General features: G+C 44.7%; 1 long non-coding RNA gene across 1 annotated transcript; it reads right to left on the bottom strand.

Moving 5' to 3' along the window:
- Positions 1-391: 391 nt before the first annotated feature.
- LOC129697366 (uncharacterized) lies at positions 392-5,201 on the bottom strand. The gene is made up of 2 exons (XR_008723508.1): positions 4,195-5,201; positions 392-3,644 (listed from the first exon to the last, which is right to left on the bottom strand). It is a non-coding gene; the product is annotated as an uncharacterized LOC129697366 (long non-coding RNA).
- Between the last annotated feature and the right edge of the window lie 14,194 nt (positions 5,202-19,395).

Genomic DNA, 19,395 nt, shown 5'->3' with positions numbered 1-19,395 from the left:
AATGTGAGAGATATAATCCCACAAAGGTAACATCTTTTTCTATCCTGTTTTAAATTCCAAAGAAACAAACTGATTTTGTTCTATATTCAGTGCGAGCAAGAAGACTTTGATAACAAACACAAGGGAAATATGTGTAGATATTTTGATTATGTATTTTGATTTGCATAACCGATTTGTTCAAAGAATGAAAAAACTAGACATGCTTTTGGTGAAAATAGCCTTGGATAATTTATTATATTTTTACAAATAGAGAGGCTATTGGTCTCTCTAATTAGCTCATTTCTCCAATCATTTTTCTAATCTCTCTCTCTCCTCATGCATATTCACTCATCAAGTCAAGTCGAGTTAATTGTCATATCGTCAGGTTCAGGTACAGCAAAAATCCTGCTCGCAGTCGCATCACTGGCACATAAACTTAGATAAAAACATAACAATATAAATGATATATAAATAAATTGCATATAAAATTCTGCAAGTCTATAACATAACAAGAGAAAAAAAGTGCGCAAAATAAACGAGATTGGTGCAAAACACAACTTGAAATGAAAACAAGTCCATGTGAGTGCAAGAGGTGGCCAATGGTGTTTGGTGTCAAGGGGAGATTAGGGTTGGGTGTGTTGGTTAAAGAACCTGATAGTTATAGCAGTTGTTACTGAATCTGGTTGTGGTCTTCAGGCTTCTGAATCCCTTCAAATGGCAGCATCAAACGGCATGGCCCAGATAGTGGGGATCTTTGATGACGACTCCTTCAGGCAGGAAATTAAAAGATTTACAGTACATAGTAATAAAGTGGATAATTAACATAGTTTCCCATTGCTCGGTTGTTTGGATTGAATCTGTGTTTTTTTTTTTAAGTTTAAAAGTGAAGGACAAGGAATATCTGCACCTGTGCACTTTAAGGGAAGTTGGAATAGAAATTTAATATCTTGTGTCAGGAGATATCTGAACTGCTGCACGTATTAGGGTGGCAAGGTGGCACAGCGGTACAGTTGCTGCTTTGCAGTGCCAGAGACCCAGGTTTAATACTGACCATGGATGCTATCTGTACAGAGTTTGTACGTTCACACCATGAACTTTGTGGGTTTTCGCCAGGTGCTCTGGTTTCCTCCTGCACTCCAAAGACATACATGTTTGTAGGGTAATTGGGGTAAATTGTGCATTGCACTTTAGATAGACACAGAATGGTGGAGTAACTCAATGGGACAGGCAGCATGTCTGGATAGCAGGAATAGGTGATGTTTCGACCGAAATAGGTCTTGATCAGAAACATCACCCATTGCTTCTATCCAGAGATGCTGCCAGTCATGCTGAGTTACTCCAGCATTTTGTGTATATCTATTTGTCAGGATAACAGATAACAAAAGCAAAAGCTATCCATGAAGTCCAAATGGATAAAAGGACAGATACCTGACTAACAAATGGATGTTGTTAATGCAGGTTTTTTAGCAGAATTTTAAAAACGACAGGTGGATAGCACCAAAGGATTTTGATGATAGAATTTCAGAGCAAAGAGGCTGGAATTAAGGCATGTTATTGCTTGGATGAAGGAGGGGAAGACTCAAAGGCTAGAGTCAAGAAAAGGAAGGTTTGCAGACCTGATATTTTTTTAAACATAGTTAGTTTACAGGGTAAGATACGGCATGTGTAATGTGCTTGAACAAAAAATGGTGTATATCCTGATCTTTCTGATATTTTCCTTTGTACAGTCTTCCAGCGTCATGAAGTGACTATATTAAATTAGTTTATTGTTTCTTTTAGGTTAGATGCCAGAAAGAAATGCTTGTGTTCCAGACTATTGTGTAACTAAGGGCAATAATCATGCAGCTGCACCAGAAAATCTTCCTGCATTAATATTCAATGGTTCTTTATTGTCAATTTCACAGAGGTACAGTGAAATTATTATTTTTTTGCATACAGTTCAGTAAAGCATAACTATACATAAACAAAACCATAGACTAAATACAAAGTGTAGAAGTAGTCCACCGACACAATATACAAGTCACCAGGTTTTGGCGCCATATCTTACTATTCACATTAGGCATAGAAAATAGAAATTGCATATCTTTGGAACTGTTTCGTTGACCTGGATTGGCAAAGTCGAGACAAGACATTGCTGATACAAAAATGACAGGATAATTATTACTTTAGGTGAAATTTGATGAAAGATGAAATCCCAAGAAAAAAGAGCTGGGAAATAATTAAATTTAACTTTAGAAAGTTAAAATGACCAAAAATCTAAACAGAATGAGCTTGAGCCTTAACTATAATGGATGCAGTTGAAAATATGAAAAATAGTTTAACATGTTCATAAGGTTAGATATATTTTCATTGCCAATTGACTAATCTAATTGCCATGAGCCAACCAAATACAAAAGTGCAAAACACAGAATTATAAACAGAGAAAATCTTTTGTGCTGGTTTTTTTTAAATATTGTAAGATCATACTGAAGTTCAAATTAATCAGCACTTTTGTCAATAATTGCTCTCAATATTTGTGTGCTTCTTTAATACCAGCACAGTAGTAGAGTTGCTGCCTGACAGCTCCAGAGACCCAGGTTCGATCCTGATTACGGGTGGTATCTGTATGGAGTTTGTGCGTACTCCCTGTGACTGTGTGGGTGGTCCAGGTGTATTTGAGTGCCGGATGGAAGTTAGTGGTGAAGTGGATGAAGTCAGTCAGTTGTGTGCGGGTGCAGGAGGTAGAGGTCGGGGTTGGGGCCCTGGTATGTATTGAACAAGGATTGCTCGATGTAACCGACAAATAGGCAGGCGTAGCTGGGGCCCATGCGTGTGCCCATAGCTACGCCTTGTGTTTGGGGGAAATGGGAGGAGTCGAACGTGAAGTATTGAGGGTAAGGACCAGCTCCACTAGGCGGAGGAGAGTGTCAGTGGCTGGGTATAGGTTGCTTCTCTGATCGAGGAAGAACCGGAGGGCTTTGAGACCATCCTGGTGGGGGATGGAGGTGTAAAGTGACTGGACGTCCATGGTGAAGATGAGGGGGTGAGGGCCTAGAGAATGGAATGCGCGGAGACGACGGAGAGTATCTGAGGTGTCTTGAACATAGGTAGGGAGGGATTTAACTAAGGGGGATAGGATGGAGTCAAGGTATTTGGAAATGAGTTTGGTGGGGCACGAACAGGCAGAGACAATGGGTCTTCCGGGACAGTCAGGTTTGTGGATTTTGGGGAGAAGGTAAAATCGGGCCGTGCGGGGCTGGGGAACGATGAGGTTGGAGGCTCGGTCGGGTAGGGCATTGGAGTTGATGAAGTCGGTGATTGTGCTGGAGATGGTGGCCTGGTGCTCGTCAGTGGGGTCATGGTCCAGGGGTAAGTAGGAGGAGGTGTCCGAGAGTTGGCGCGTGGTCTCAGCTTTGTTGAGATACTAAAAAGCTAGGCCATTTCAAACCAAAACAGATGAATTCAAATATAATTATAGGCTCAACACAATTTTCCGGCCACTGGTGATCCAGCCCCTCCCCATTTAATCCAGACAAATCTCCCCTGAAGTCTCCCTGAGAATGAGCCGCTGAAAAGGGTGAGTCGGCCAATCTCAACCTCATTGGGAATCGGGAATGGCGGGTTGAATTTGCAGTCGGGGCTCTGAAACTTGAGATGCTTGAAATACCTTCGTGGCCTGGTAGTATCTGTGGAGAGAGAACTAGAATTAATGAATGTCGCTGATGTGAAGGTGATCATCTACCAAGCAGCATGCTTCCCGAGTTCACTGTCCTTAGAATTAGCTTTTTTTGAAGTGGCCTCTGAACTGTCCTCCCTACGTGATTGTTAACAGTAGATCGTAGATTGACAGCCAGCCAAACTCGATTCAATAATCAGACACGATTCAGGAAAATAGCATCTCTGCTCTTAAGTTTAATGATTTTCCAGTGCTGTCATTCTTAATATTGAAAAACAAGTGAAACTATAAAGGAGAAGAAAGATACACAAATTACTCTCCTTTGCAGAAATATACATTTAAATAGAAATAAACATATAGGGCAAATATATAATAAACGATCCTATTAACAATCAAAGCAAATCCTATTCCTTGTATGTAAGGTGCTACAAAATGGCCAGCTGCTAACAAGCTAAACATTCACAAATGCTATGAAGTTAAATGAAATGAGTTAAACATCATCTGCCATAAATATTCTCCAATATAGCATTCCAAACATACAGTGAACTATATAAACTTACAGTCGTTGCTTTCTTAAGCGTAGCAAGCTAGGATTGGGATGGATTGCTTCTGCAGCTGAACATGACAGAAAAAAACAAAGACAGGAGACTACTTCCTGCTTCCTACTTCCTGTGCAACTGACCTTTAACAATATAAGTCCAATAGATGGCTCTATTGCGCATAAATTCCAAAAGAGGACAGAATACAGTCTGCTGATGAGAAGCTGAGCCTTGGTTGATCGGAGAGGCTCAATGTGGCATACAAATATCACGGACACTTAGGCACAATTAAAATGTAAAAATGCTTGCAAAAGTTAAAATTATTAACATAACAAAATATTGACATGCAAAGAAATACAAGTTCAGTTCAGTTTATCGTTACATGCACCAAGGTACAGTGAAAAGCTTTTGTTGCGTGCTGACCAGCAGAAAGACAATGCATAATTACAATCAATCCATTTACGGTGTATAGATACATGATAAGGGAATAACGTTTAGTGCAAGATAAAGCCAGCAAAGCGATCAAGGATAGTCCAAGGGTCATCAAAGAAGTAGATAGTAGTTCGGCATTGCTTTTTACACTTACTGTAATTGAAAGGTCAAGTGAAAAGGTATACTGACTGTTCTGTTTACAGCCGTTTCTTTACATAAAATCAATGGGCCTCGTGGATTTTTACCTGGCTAACGCCTTCTCAGCATCAAGTGAAATGACACATTCTGGAATTTTATTTGATGCTGTATAGTATATACAATATTCATTAATCTCCTAACGTTAAAGTATGAGTAACGATTTTTAATAAAACCTGTCTGATCTTCAGAAATAATTTGCGGTAAAATATTTTCCAATCTCATAGCTAATATTTTGGAAAGAATTTTGGAATCTACATTTAACAGTGATATAGGTCTATCAGCATCACTAGTAGCTGGCTTCTCCGTCTGTTCTATTTGCTCTGACTTCTTCTCAGAGTGAAGTGCTTCAGGATGATCTTGCTTGCGCTTATCACAAGTTATAGGACTCTTATAGTCTTTAACCATGTGTCATTTTTTTAAACATCCAAAACAGATTCCCTTCTCCTTTAAGAAATCCATCTTTTGTTTATATTCCTTCTTCTTGAATTTCCGACACCACCTTATGTTGTGTCCAACTTCGTTACATGACAAGCAGAACCATCTTGGCTTAACAGTAGATGTATCTCCTTCCTTTTTGCCTTTCGTTTCTGCAGGTATTACAGCGGTAGCAAAATTACTTCCCTTAGGTCTTGATCTTCCTTTTGTTGTAGTAAAACTCGAAACGTTGACAGTTGCAATTGGTTTATGATCTTGAATACACCCATGGTGCGGATTTGACATTAACCACACCTACCTTTCCATGAAATTCACCAGATCAAAAAGCATGATTTGCCAGCCCCTTCCTTCCATTATCATACCTGCTTTATCTATCCACCTTTCTCTAAGCCTGTAGGCAGCTTTAGAATGATAGCCTTAATATTATTAACGACATTCATGTCTCGCACATGGCTGGAACTTCTCATTGAGCTGCAACAACTTCTCAGGAATATTGCAAACTCTCGTAATGCCTTTGCATCTTCTGTCTTTATAGCTGTCCAAGCATAAGCCTTCTCCATATATGCATTAGCAATATTGTGCTTGTTACCAAATTGTTCTCTAAGCAATTGCCTTGCCAATGGGTAGCCCTCACTCGCTTGTATATTACGACAGCTTCCCACAAGCTGCTTAACGTGTCCAACTGTGTAATACTCCAGAAATTGTAAGCGACCCTAATCATCGGTAGTTTTCCTCTCCATTCCTTTCTCAACCTGGTCTATGAAAATCTCATATCGCAAGGGATCACCATTGTACTTAGCAATTTCCATTCGCGGTAATGTAGAAGAGATATTATGTTGAGCTAGAGACTCATTAATTCTCATTTGATTCCAGACCAATTCATTAATTCATTGGGAAGTCCCTGGTTGAGCACAGATGGATATTGAACAGGCATCTGTGAAAGGTACTGTCTTGGATAAACTTAGTCATGAGCACCATGGCTAGTTGTTTGTCCCTATTTGGGTGCAAATGATTGATAGGTAGGCACCTGCTCATGTTGGCCTGCTTGAGCCTGTATATTAGACCTCTGAAAAGGATACTGAATTGGTGGTTTGTTACGAGCCTCATCAAGAGGCCCATAAATGTGTTGCTTCGGTTTAACATCCTGTTGTTGAGGTAAAGCTTTGTCGGCCCACCACTGTTTCAGTGGGCGTTCAAAACCAAGAGACCTGGTGGACCCCGGCTGTGGATTTAATCCAGCTGCTTTCTCCAACTCAGCTGCTCCTTCTTCAAGTTCAAGTTCACATTTATTGCCACATGCTCCAATTAAGGTACAGTGGAATTTGACTTACAATGCAGCCATACAAACAAAAGAGCACAATACACAATAGAATACAACATGAACATCCACCACAGTGGAATCAACATTCTTCGCTGTGGTGGAAGCCTATAACTTTGTTAGTCGTCCTCCTTTGTTCATCTGTGGTTGGTGCTGTGAACCCTCTGCTGTCGCCGCTATGGATGGCTCGATGTGCAGGCCCTCTCGTCGGGATGCTCGAAACTCCGACGTCGGGACGGATGGACATTCCGCGGCTTCGAGGTCCCGAATCGGCCGCTTCCTACCGCAGGGCTTCACGATGTTATAGGTTGCAGGCCGGCGGTCGGAGCTCTTAAAGTCCACACCGCTCCCTGCGGCTAGAAGCTCAGCAGACCGTGGCTTCAGTATGTTATAGGCCGCAGGCCGGCGGTCAGCGTACTTGTTCCTCAATCTCACGCATTTCCTCCAGCGTTTAAACATTTCACAAAAGAGCAGCTATGTCAGCTTCAGCTTGCACTTGAACTGATACCTTTGTGGATGAACTGGTTTTGTGGATGAACTGGCTACAGAACCAGATTTATGTCTTCTGTGTTGAAACATTTGATACACTATCTTGAGGTGCAATCTGTTCTCCAAATTCAACACTTTCTTGCATGGCATTTCCGACAACAGGGTCCATAAGCTCTTCGGCTTCAAGTAGTCAATCCTTCATAAACTCCACAGATTCATCGAAGAATTGCACATAAACCACTGGGTGTATCTTTCAAGTTCCTCCCCATGCAGTCAAGCTTTCGTCAATGCCCATGCTTCTTCAAACTAAACTAACTACTATGAAGTCTGCGTGAGAATCCCAGCCGCAAATCCGCCTCAGACTACATATAAATCCCACCCACATAATTACAGGCAGATACAATTTAAAGATAACTGGTTATAGTTATAACATACTGAATTAAGCTAAATGGCTACAACAATAACTTGAAAGGCAATACGGGGAGAAAAGATGATGTACGAAGGTAAGCTAGCAAAAAATATAAAGGAGGACGGTAAAAGCTTCTTTATGTATGTGAAGAGGAAACAATTAGATAAGACCAAATATGGGTCCCTTGAAGACAGAAACAGATTAATTTATTATGGGGAACAAGAAAATGGTAGACGAGTTGAACAGGTACTTTGGATCTATCTTCACTAAGGAAGACACAAACAATCTCCTAGATGTACTAGTGGCCAGAGGACCTAGGATGGTGGAGCAACTGAAGGAAATTCACATTCAACAGGAAATGGTGTTGGGTAGACTGATGGGACTGAAGGTTGATAAATCCCAAGGGCCTGATGGTCTGCATCCCAGTGTACTTAACGAAGTGGCTCTAGAAATCGTGGATGCATTGGTGTTCATTTTCCAATGTTCTATTGATTCAGGATCACTTCCTGTGGATTGGAGGGTAGCTAAAGTTATCCCACTTTTTAAGAAAGGAGGGAGAGAGAAAACAGTGAATTATAGACCAGTTAGCCTGACATAGGTGGTGGGGAAGATGCTGGAGTCAATTATAGGAGATGAAATAGCAGCACATTTGGATAGCAGTAACAGGATCAGTCTGAATCAGCATGGATTTATGAAGGAGAAATCATGTTTGACTAATCTTCTGGAATTTTTGAGGAACTCGGAAAATGGACAAGGTAGAGCCAGTGAATGTAATGAACCTGGACTTTCAGAAAGCTTTTGATAAAGCGTCGCATAGGAGATTAGTGGGCCTAATTAGAGCACATGGTATTGGGGGTAGGGTACTGACATGGATAGAAAATTAGTTGGCAGACAGGCAGGGTTCTATTTAGATGAAGAGAGGCCCTAAGCTATTTCAATTGTGAGCCCCCCCCCCCCCCAATCCCTCCACCCACACGACTAGAGGACCATGACTACCTGACAATGACAGTGTGACACTTTTTGATCCTACTGTATGTTGTCATTAAACAGTTGGTTTAAAAATACATATTGGATTCACCGCGGAGTGGGCGATGCCTTAACTGGATCGCCGTTTGAAGCTCTGAAGTTTGGGCCTGCTGCTTCAATATTATGGAGCTGTGGTTTGCGGAACTCCCAGCGCGGGCCGCGCTAATTTCAACATCGCGGAGCCCTGGGATCCCTTTGCTGAGGGCCGCCAGCGTGAATCTCTGCCCAGCTCAGCCTGTGGACTTCAGGAGCCGCGGTCACCGGTAGGAAGTGGCCGATTCGGAAGTCCCAGCTACTGAGAATGTTCTCCCATTCTGACGTCGGATGGTTACCCCAAGATGTCATTGTACCAATGGCCATGAGGGGGGGGGGGGGGTCCAAGTGGAGGGGTTCCGTTGGAGACGAGAAAAGTGATCACCAATGGGGGCGAGGACTCCTTCCCATTGAAGAACGGTGTGAGGCAGAGGCGACGGAAGAAGAGCTCCAAATCGCAGCGGGCGCAGAACTCATTGAGGTGGGGACAGAGGGGGACAAAGGTAAGGCCTCTGCTGAGGACAGACCGTTTGGTATCTGAGAGGGGGAGGTCAGGGGGGATGGTGAACAGACGGCAGGGTTGGGGGTTGGGGCCGGAGGAAGGCACGTGAGTGGACTGAGGCCAAGGCGATGTCTGGTCGGGGGGTGGTGGGTGGTCAGGCTGTAGGGGGGTATGAGGACTATAGTGTGGGTGGGGAAGAGCTGGGGTCACATGGTTTTAGGGGAATGGGGAAGGCCCAGTGGAACAGCCACTGATGTTACCAGGGTTGGAGGGGGGGGGACTAGCACTAGGACCCAGCGCAGTCAAACTGAGGGGAGTTGGAGTCTGCAGCGGGGAAACTTCAGGCCCGGTGCTGAGTCCAGGCTGCAGGTAAGGCGATGGCTGCGGGCTGCTGGAGGGCGGTGGAGTGGCGAGGGTCAGCGGGCAAAGCGTTGGAAGTCCCGGTGGGCGAATGGACGGTGGGGCGTCGACGTTCGACGGGTCCGGTGCGGCAACGAGGTGAGTAGGCTTGGTGCGGCGGGGAGGTGGGTAGGCCTCCGGTGCAGCGCGGAGGTGGGTGGGCCCCGGTGCGGCGGCGAGGTGGGTAGGCCCCCGGTGCAGCGGGGAGGTGGGTAGGCCCAGTGCGGTGGTGAGGTTCGGCGGGGGAAAAGGGTTAAATAAACTACATGCCTTTTGCTTTGTCCTGCACTTCCAAGGATCTTTGGAGCAAATTCCTCTCCACAACGAATAAAAACCTCAGCTGCATTTTAATCCTGCCCCCCCACACCACCAAAGCCTCCGGAATCACAAGCACAGTGCCACCAATGGTAGGTTTTGTAACAACGCCACTATCGCACAGTGCCACTGATGGTAGGTTTTGTAACAACGTGACTATGTCAAAAGTTTTATACATCTTGGTGGAGCGGGCCGAGGCCCCCTAGATCTCGAGGCCCTTAGATTAAGCCTGTCTACCTTATGTAAATCCGGCCCTGCAGACAGGAAACAAAGAGTAAGGATTAACAGGTCATTTTCAGAATGGCGGGCAGTGACGAGTGGGGTACCACGAGGCTCGGTGCTGGGACTGCAGCTATTTACAATATACATTAATGAGTTAAATTGAGGGATTAAGCATAACATTAGCAAATTTGCAGATGACACAAAGCTGGGTGGCAGTGTGAACTGTGAGGGGGATGATATGATGATGCAGGGTGACTTAGACTGGTTGGCTGAGTGGGCAGATGCATGGCAGATGCAGTGTAATGTGGGTAAATGTGAGGTTATCCACTTTGGTGGCAGGAATAGGAAGGTAGATCATTATCTGAAAGGTATCAAGTTAAGAAAAGCAGAAGTACAACGAGATCTTGGTATCTTTGTTCATCAACTGAGAGTAAGCATGCAAGTACAGCAGGCAGTGAAGAAAGCTAATGGCTCATTTACACTGGAATTTAGAAGGATGAGAGGGCATATTGAAACATATTAGATTAATAAGCGATTGGACATGCTTGATGAGAGTCCAGAAACAGGGGCCACATTTTAAGAATAAGGGTTACGCCATTTAGAACAGAAATGAGGAAAACCTTTTCACCCAGAGAGTTGTGAATCTGAGGCCAATTCTCTGGGTGCTTTCAAGAGAGAGCTAGCTAGAGCTCTTAAAGATAGCAGAGTGAAGGGATATGGGGAGAAGGCAGGAACGGGGTACTGATTGTGGATGATCAGCCATGATCACAGTGAATGGTGGTGCTGGCTCGAAGGGCCGAATAGCCTACTCCTGCACTTATTATCTTTTGCCTATTGCCTAAATCAGTCAGCTTCATCAGATTTTACCATGTTCACACACAGTGTTTAATTTAATTTAAAGATACAGCAGGGCAACAGGCCCTCTGTCCCACTAGTTCCGCGCCGACCAGCGATCCCCTAACATTAGCATTATCCTGCACACTAGGGACAATTTACAATTTTTAGCCTACAAACCTGGACGTCTTTGGAGTGTGGGAGGAAACCAGAGGACCCGAGGAAAATCCATGCAGTTACGGAGAGAACATACAAACTCTATAGAAAGAGCACCCATAGTCAGGATCGAACCCGGGTCACTAGCACTGTAAAACCCCTTTTTCACGGGGCGACTTGATGCAAGAGTTAACCAGAGTTGAACATCGTGGGAACCTCTTGTGATAACCTTACGGCATTCGTGGACCACCGTGTACCACCGTGGCGCTAACGGCAGGTACTCGTGTAACTTGGTGACTCGGGAGAAAATTCAAACAAGCTAGAATTTCTCCAAGAGTGACTTGTACACTTGTAGTTGAACATTGCAACATTATACGCACGTAGTGGCCAGTGCGATATCCGTACTGACTCTTGCGTGTGCCGTGGGAACTCCTGCGAATGGTGAACCCGGAAGCTGGACAGAGGGGACAGAAGGTGAGTAAAAATTGTAATCTGTGGGATTGAATTTAAAAAATAAAGATTTGCATCCGCATATGGACATCAACTTAATCATGAGTTATGTTAATGAGATTCAAGAAAATAACTATAATCTTTAAAAGGGACTTTACTGAAAGGTCCCGCATTTTTATGGTCCGTGAGAAATTTTTCACATGTACTTCTTTGAGAGATACAGCTCGGAGTCCTCGCCGACCAGCGATCGATGCCTTTCCGAAGCAGGGTCCGGAACGCTACCAATCAATGTTCTCCAGAGACCCGTGTAAAGGAGTGAACTGCACATGCTGGTTTAAAATGAAGACAAACACAAAAAGCTGGAGTAACTCAGCGAGTCAAGCAGCATCTCTGGAGAAAAATAGGTGATGTTTCGGGACGAGACACATCTTCAGACTCAATTCCGATTAGGATGTCTGAAGAAGGGTTCTGATTCGAATCGCCACCTATACTTTTTCTCCAGAGGTGCTGCCTGACACGCTGACTTACTCCAGCTTTTTATGTTTTTCTTCCCAGATCTGACTTACCTGCTGAGTTACACCAACATTTTGTGTCCTTTTGTGCGTATTTTTAACCAGCATCTGCAGTTCCTTTAGACATTACCTAACTTCAGATTTTAGAGATATAGCGCGGAAACAGGCCCTTCGGCCCACCGAGTCCGCACCGACCACCTAGTCTTATACACTCTAGGGACAATTTTACAATGTTACCGAAGCCGATTAACTTACAAACCTGTAATCTCTGGAGTGTGAGAGGAAACCGGTGCACCCATGGTCAGGATCGAACCCCAGTCTCTGGAGCTGTGAGGCAGCAACTCTGCGGATGCTGGTTTTTACCAAAGATAGACACAAACGCCACCTGTTCATTTTCTCCAGAGATGTTGCCTGACCCATTGAGTTACTCCAACATTTTGTGTCCGTGTTCACTATGAACATTGAATTATTTAATTTAGGTAACTTGCACTCTCTCTCTCTCCCCCCCCCACCCCCTCCTGCCCCTCCCCTCCCTCCCCCATGCAGTAAATGTCAGTTAACCAGTCCAAGGTTTGCAATGCTGGTTCCCTCTTGGGATCACACTATCCCTAGCCAACAATTGGCCTATCAGAGAACCAAATATAGACATAAAGTGCTGGAGTGACTCAGTGGGTCAGGCAGCATCTCTGGAGGAAAGGGTTAGTCGACATTTCGAGTCGGGACCCCTCTTCAAAATACCCTGCTGAGGTCATCTGTTGTTGGCCCTGATTTGTCCCGGTCTTTTCTTGCTTCCAGTTCCCCCCTACAATCATCCCGAAGAAGGGTCCCGACCAAAAATGGAATCTATTCCTTTTCTCCAGAGATGCTGCTTGGCCCGCTGAGTTACTCCAGCATTTTGTGTCTAACTTGCTGATTCAGACAGTTTTTGATTTACTCTGAAACACACGTTGGAAATTTAAACTTGGGCGCAACTAACCTTGTCTTACTACCGTGGGAACTCTGTAACTCAGCGAGCAGGCAGCAGTTAATTGTTGCTCCCTTCAGTTTCCCAAGGGATTGGGACGGAACTGTAGTTGGGAGGGAAAGGTGGGGGAGTCGAGGGAGAGGAGGGGGAGACAGATGGGGGTGTCTTCATTTACTGGTGGCGGGTGTCTGTCACTGAAACAGGCAGGTGAGATTTCACATCCACCTTGTGTGTGCCTCTCTCTCTCTCCCTCCCTCCCTCTCACATAGGCTGAGAGACTCTGCCTCTGTGAGTGTACGTCTCTTTCTCCCCCTCTCCCACACACAGTAAAGACCGAGTAACTGTGCTCACTCCATCTGTGTCTCCCACATACACAGTAAAACTCTGCTTTGTGTGTGTATATACCAATTCAACCAAGGGAGAATATTTATAGTGTGTGAAAAAAAAAGTGACATCATTTGTGCCACGTGATGATTTAATTACACTTGACAGTTTACAATGTCATTCAAGATTTAACGGGAAAGCTCGGGAGACGGACAAGTCACTCGCACAAATAACAGAAATGCCGAGTACCGTGGGAACTCTTTGTCTACCCCCCGTTATATCGTGTGATATCGTGCTAGACCACGACCACTTCACTCTGGCTACATCTTGCGTCAAGTCGCCCCGTGAAAAAGGCCTATAAGGCAGCAACTCTACCGCTGTACCACCATGCCGCGTTACTCCAGCATTCCGTGTCTCCTCAAGCCAGCAGCATGATCCAGATGGTGAATGGGACTCGTGTTTCACACTGCACAGGAACCACACCTCCAACATCTTGGTTGATCTTTATCAGTTGGCAACGTGTTGGTTGGGAAGATTATCATCACATGCAAAGATTTTAAAATCAATAAAACAAAGAATGTTAAAACATTGAATGCCTTCTTTTAAAAAAAGTTAAATAAATGCACATACATTTAAAAAAAACATTTAACTGAAGCAAAGTAAATTTACTAAAACACTAATTTCCCAATTACCACCTTTTTTGTTTACAATCTCCGCTTAAATCAATTGTTTCTTGGATCCCACACCAGACCTGGTGCAGCATTAGAGGGGTGTTTCACCTGCATGACGCTGAGGAAACTCTGCAACACTGTACACTGGGCTTCTATCTCTGTCAAAATGTCCCTTGTCAAGAGTGGGTGTGTGGAATTCCAGGATTCAATGGTCTGATCGGAAGCACTGACAGAAGTCAGTACCATCTTCTACAATAAATCTTCTCCCTTTTTCGTACCTGGTATAATTATAAACTGCAAGCATATACCAATATCGGTGAGATGAAATGCTGAAGTAAAACTGCAAATTATTTCAGCATTGCACACTAGAGGTCTCTCTAGTCAAAGTGTCTGAACAAGTTCAAATTATCAATTTCCTGCCTTCCACAAAAACCTGCACAGCAGGAAAAGGTCATGGATGTCATCAGTGGAGAAAGTAGAAATAACACGAACAAGAAAAAATGTGAAGGGATATGGAATGCATTTCATGACTGTTTTAGTTTGTTACTTTTAGAGATACTTCGGTCCACTGAGTCAGCACTGACCAGCGATCCCCATACACAAGCACTATCCTGCACACAAGGGACAATTTACTACTTTTACTGAAGCCAATTAACCAAACAAACCTGTAGATCTTTGGAAGGTGGGAGGAAACTGGAGCTCCCGGAGAAAACCCAAATCGTCAAGGAGAACGTACAAACTCCGTACAGACAGCACCCGTAGTCAGGATTGAACCCGGGACTCTGGCACTGTAAGGCAACAAGGTAGCAACTGTAAGGCAGCAGGTCTACCACAATGCCACTGTGCTGCCACCGTGCCAACAGAAACGTTGGTGATAAGACTTAGCAAGGTTCTTGTCAGCTTTGTTGTTTGATTGGTAAATTGGCAAAGTAAATTGCACATCTTCAATTTGACATGACCTGATTTTTCAATACAATTAAATGAAAACTTTGAGGCTTCTACTACCAGCAGGAAAAACAATTTGCTGTACAGGCAGGGATAGTGGAAACTACTTTCATTATTTCCTTTCCCCTATCATGGGAGTTTTTGCTCATCCACAGTTTAGTTTAGTTTAGTTGAGAGATACAGGGCGGAAAAGGGCCCGTTGTCCCACCAAGTCTGCGCCACCCACCAATCTCGCCGTACACTAACACCATCCTTCACACTTGGGACAATTAACAGTTTTTTTTTCCCCCTAAGCCAATTAATCTACAAACGTCAATTAATCTACGTCTTTGGAGTGTGGGAGAAAACCCGGAGCACCCGGGGTAAACCCTTACGGTCACGGGGAGAACGTATAGAGAATATCACACATAGTCAATATCGAGCCCGGGTCACTGACTCTGTAAGGCAGCAGCTCTACTGCTGTGCCACCCTGAGTTCTGGAAATAAAAGGTGAAGGCTAAGTTTGTGCACAAAAACTCATGAAAGTAGGAGCAGGAACAGGCCACCAGGCCCCTCAAGTGTGCCCCCTCCCTCATTAAATGATCTTGACTGACCTGTGCTGATCTCAACTCTTCTTCTGTGCCAGCTTCCGCGTCAATCTTTCAAATCTTTATCTATCTCCACCTAAAACACTTCTAATGATCGAGGTGTCTCCACCCTCCAGAGCAACAAATTCCAAAGATCTTTACCCTGGGAGAGAGCAAGAAAGAGACGATACTCAGTTTTAAATGACCAGCTCCTTATCATGTAACTATGTCCTCTTGTTTGTGAAGCACCCATGAGGGAAAACATCTCAACATCACCCTGTCAAGCTCCCTGAGGATCATATATGTTTTAATATGGTCACCCCTCACTCTTCTAAACTCCAAGCGATATTGGGCCAAACTGTTGAGCCTATTTTGGAAGTGTTTTTATTTTCATCAAGCATGCTGAATACACATGCCTACAAGTACTATTGTAACAGAGAGCAACCAAAATGGCATCTTCTGAAGATCAAAAGAGTAACGTAGGAGAAACTCCCCAAAAACAACATTTCCACTGTAGGTTTTGAGGGGAATTGTTAAAATTATATATATTCAAATAAATATTAGTATATAAATGATATTCATCTCAACATTCCTCCTCAAAGCTGTTGGGCGGCACAGTGGCACAGCTGATAGAACCGCTGCCTCACAGTGCCAGGGACCTGGGTTCGATCCTGACCTTGGATGTTGTCTGTGTGGAGTTTGCATGTTCTCCCTAAGACTGCATGAGTTTATTCCGAGTGCCCTGGTCTCCTCCCACATCCCAAAGATGTTGTGGGTTTGTAGGTTAATTGGCCTTTGTAAATTGTCACAAGTGTGTGTGTTGGGAGTGGATGAGAAAATGTGATAACATAGAACTAGTGTAAACAGGTGAGCAATGGTCAGCATGGACTTGGTGGGCCGAAGGGCCTGTTTCCATGCTGTATCGCTAAACTAAACTAAACTAAGTCAACACAGCACAATCTTCCAAATATATTGAGGGACTCCACTCTCAGGTGAGCTTCTGGCTTCCACTTGGGATCTTTTGCTCACTACCGTTTTATTTGCACAGTTCACACAAGATCATCAGCATTTGGCCCTGTATTCCTTGATCAGCTGTTGTCTCTAGCACCAGAAGTTGACTAAGAGTAAGAATGAACTGTTGGTTGGACTCAGTAGGTCAAGCAGCATTTGTGGAAATAAAGGTACAATTGATGTTTTGGGTCAAGATTCAGCATAAAGAATGAGCATGTATTATTTTCATTATAGCAAGGTTTTGTCCAGTCTTGGGAAAAGTTTTGCACATAAAGTCATAGACTCATTTTAAATCACATTGCATCTTGTTGCATATACACCAGAAATCTGACCTAAAAACAGAAGATCCTGGGAACACACAACAGGTTAGGCAGCACCTATGGAAAAAGAAACAGTGTTAATGCTTCAGGTAGAGGATTCTTTGGCAAAACTATGAAAGAAGGAAAATATGTTTAAGGGTGGGTGGTGGGTTGGATAGACCAAAAGCATATGTCCGATAGAATGATAGTTGTAAAGTTTATCCAGTTAATGGAGGCATTTAGAGAGAGTGAAAATGAACAACTGCTATGAGAGATTAGCGGGAGATTACTAACAAAGGAACGTAAAAAGGTGTAGGTTTGTAGGGCATGCTCAAGGCATGCTAATTTGTCAATGTCCCTGCTGTTCCATGAAGCACAAAGTCCCAGCTGCAAGTCCTTCATGTTTTTACCTCCTGACTTCCAGTGTTGAGAAATTTTCAGTGTGTTCTCAAAGGTCAGATTCCCCTCTCAATCCAGTCATTATTTATGACTAGACTAAGTGGGACCCGTTGGGTTCCTGTCACACGGGAGGCCAGGTCCCCCAACACAACCCGTTCCCCAATGCAATATTCCACCACTCACTCATTCCCCCAACGCAACCCATTCCCCCCAATGCAATATTCCACCACTCACGCCAATTCCCCCTCCCATCAAATCCACCCCTCCCTGTCCCCCTCGCCCTTCTAACCCCTCCCTACCCCACTGCACTCCACCACCCCTCTACCCCACTCCCTCCTCCCTCTCTTTCCCCCTCCCTCCATCTCTCTCTCTCTCCCTTCTCCTTCCCTCTCTTCCCACTCCTCTCCCCCCCTCTCCCCCTCTCCCTCTCAATAAACTTTGAAGAAATTTAAACTAAACCCCCTCTCTCTCTCTCCCCCACCCCCCCCCCCCCACCCCACCCCCCTCTCTCCCCCCCCCCCCCTCCCTCCTCCGCCTCTCTCTCTCCCCCCCCCCCTGTGCTGTGGGCCGGGTTGTGGTGCTTCCTCTCTCCGTGTAATGGTAAGGTGCGCTAGGGCTGCTCCTGATGTCCGCGCCCGCGGGCAGGAGCCACTGGAGCGCTGCCCGTCCTGGGTCCCGTGGTGTCCCTGTTCAGCGGGTAGACAACAGGGCTCAGCGCTGCCCCCCCTTCTCGTCTCCCTTTACCACCCCATCTCCCTCCTCCCCATTTTCCTCATCCTCCTCCCCTCACTCCCATTCCCTGCCCCAGCATCTACCCAGGTCGTAGAGCAGCGGCAGGGCCTGGAACTCGGCCTGGTTCTCGTACTTGGCCCCGCCCTGGCTGTAGGCGGCTGAAGCACTCGAGGACCTGGGCCTCGACAGAGCCGGGCTCGCTGTGCCAGGGGCGGGGTGAGGGTGGTGGGTGGCTGAGCCAGAGCTGCCCGCAGAGTAGGAAGTGGAGGTTGTGCTGCAGGATGGCGGTGGCCGGATGGCCCCCGAGGCGCTGGTACACCTTGACCAGGCCCCGGGCTTGGGCACGACTCCTGCCCTCAGCTTGGTCGCCGCCTGGGATCCAGTCCAGGCCCCGACAGCGGACGCGACTAGTCAGTGTGGCGATGGTGACGCCACAGTGACAGGAGAGGAGGCCAATCTGCGCGACGGTGACTGACAGCAATCTGCACATGCGCGGTTTTTACCATTTTTAAATCATAATAACTTTTACAATATACCATTGATCGGAACAAAACTTGTTGCACTCGCAGCACAGGCCCACGGTGAGTAAGCAGGCGAACAATTGGAGCGCTATCATGTACCGTTTTTGCGCAAATAGAAAAAATGCGCAAACTGGAAGAGCACAAGGTCAGAGTGTTAGTTGTATAGATAGAAGCTGATCTGGAGAGAGTGCATTTACCATAATTGCTGGTGATAACTTGTTCAATTTAGATAATACCTGTCTTGTTATGTTTACTTAAACATGAATCAATGTCTCGTGGCTTTGGGTTTAATTGATTCTTCAGCAAATCAGCCAAATCCTTTTCTTTGCCTGCTGAGTTACTCCAGCTTTTTGTGTCTATCGTTGGTTTGAACTTGCATCTGCAGTTCCATCCTACACGTTTTTCATTTATTAACTGTTTTCTCTGAGGTCAGCGAGTTTTTCATTAAGTTGTATGTAAAGACTACCGTCATGCTAATTAGGGTAGACTTCAGTTTATTTTCATGAGTGTAGACCACTGCAACTAAGAAATACCATGGTATCTCTTAATATTCCTGCCATGTCTGGGGTTGGGTGTCAAGTTCTGTAATCGAGCTAACGCTTGTGGCAACTTTCCTTTACTAGCCTTTTTAAAACAAAGGCCTGTCTGACGTTCCTTTCTCATTCTTTTTTGCTGTGGTCCTACTTGACTTTAAAAATACTTTTCCTCGTCATCAATATGTGCAGCTTAGCATGTAAAAATAAGGCAGAATCTTGTCTTTTAGGCAGTTTATTCATTATCTTCAAGTATGCTGAGCACAAATGCCTGCAAGCACAGCCCTTACAGTGATCAACTAAAATGAAAATGTTAATACAAGATGAGTCACAAAGGCAAACATGGCCTTTGCTGGTTCTGAGGAGAACTACTAATATCTATACACATTTGTTTATATTTATGTGACTATATAAATGGTATTACAACAGGAAGGAACATTGTTCTAAAATATCTTGTTATCAAGTTGGAAACTACAGAATGCAATGAGGCATCGGACATCATATATATTGTGTCTCAGGTTTATCTG

The sequence above is a fragment of the Leucoraja erinacea genome, chromosome 5 (assembly GCF_028641065.1).
Source record: "Leucoraja erinacea ecotype New England chromosome 5, Leri_hhj_1, whole genome shotgun sequence".
Classification (NCBI taxonomy): domain Eukaryota; kingdom Metazoa; phylum Chordata; class Chondrichthyes; order Rajiformes; family Rajidae; genus Leucoraja; species Leucoraja erinaceus.
Note: the sequence above shows the minus strand (reverse complement) of the source record. Positions and strands in the feature narration are given on the sequence as shown.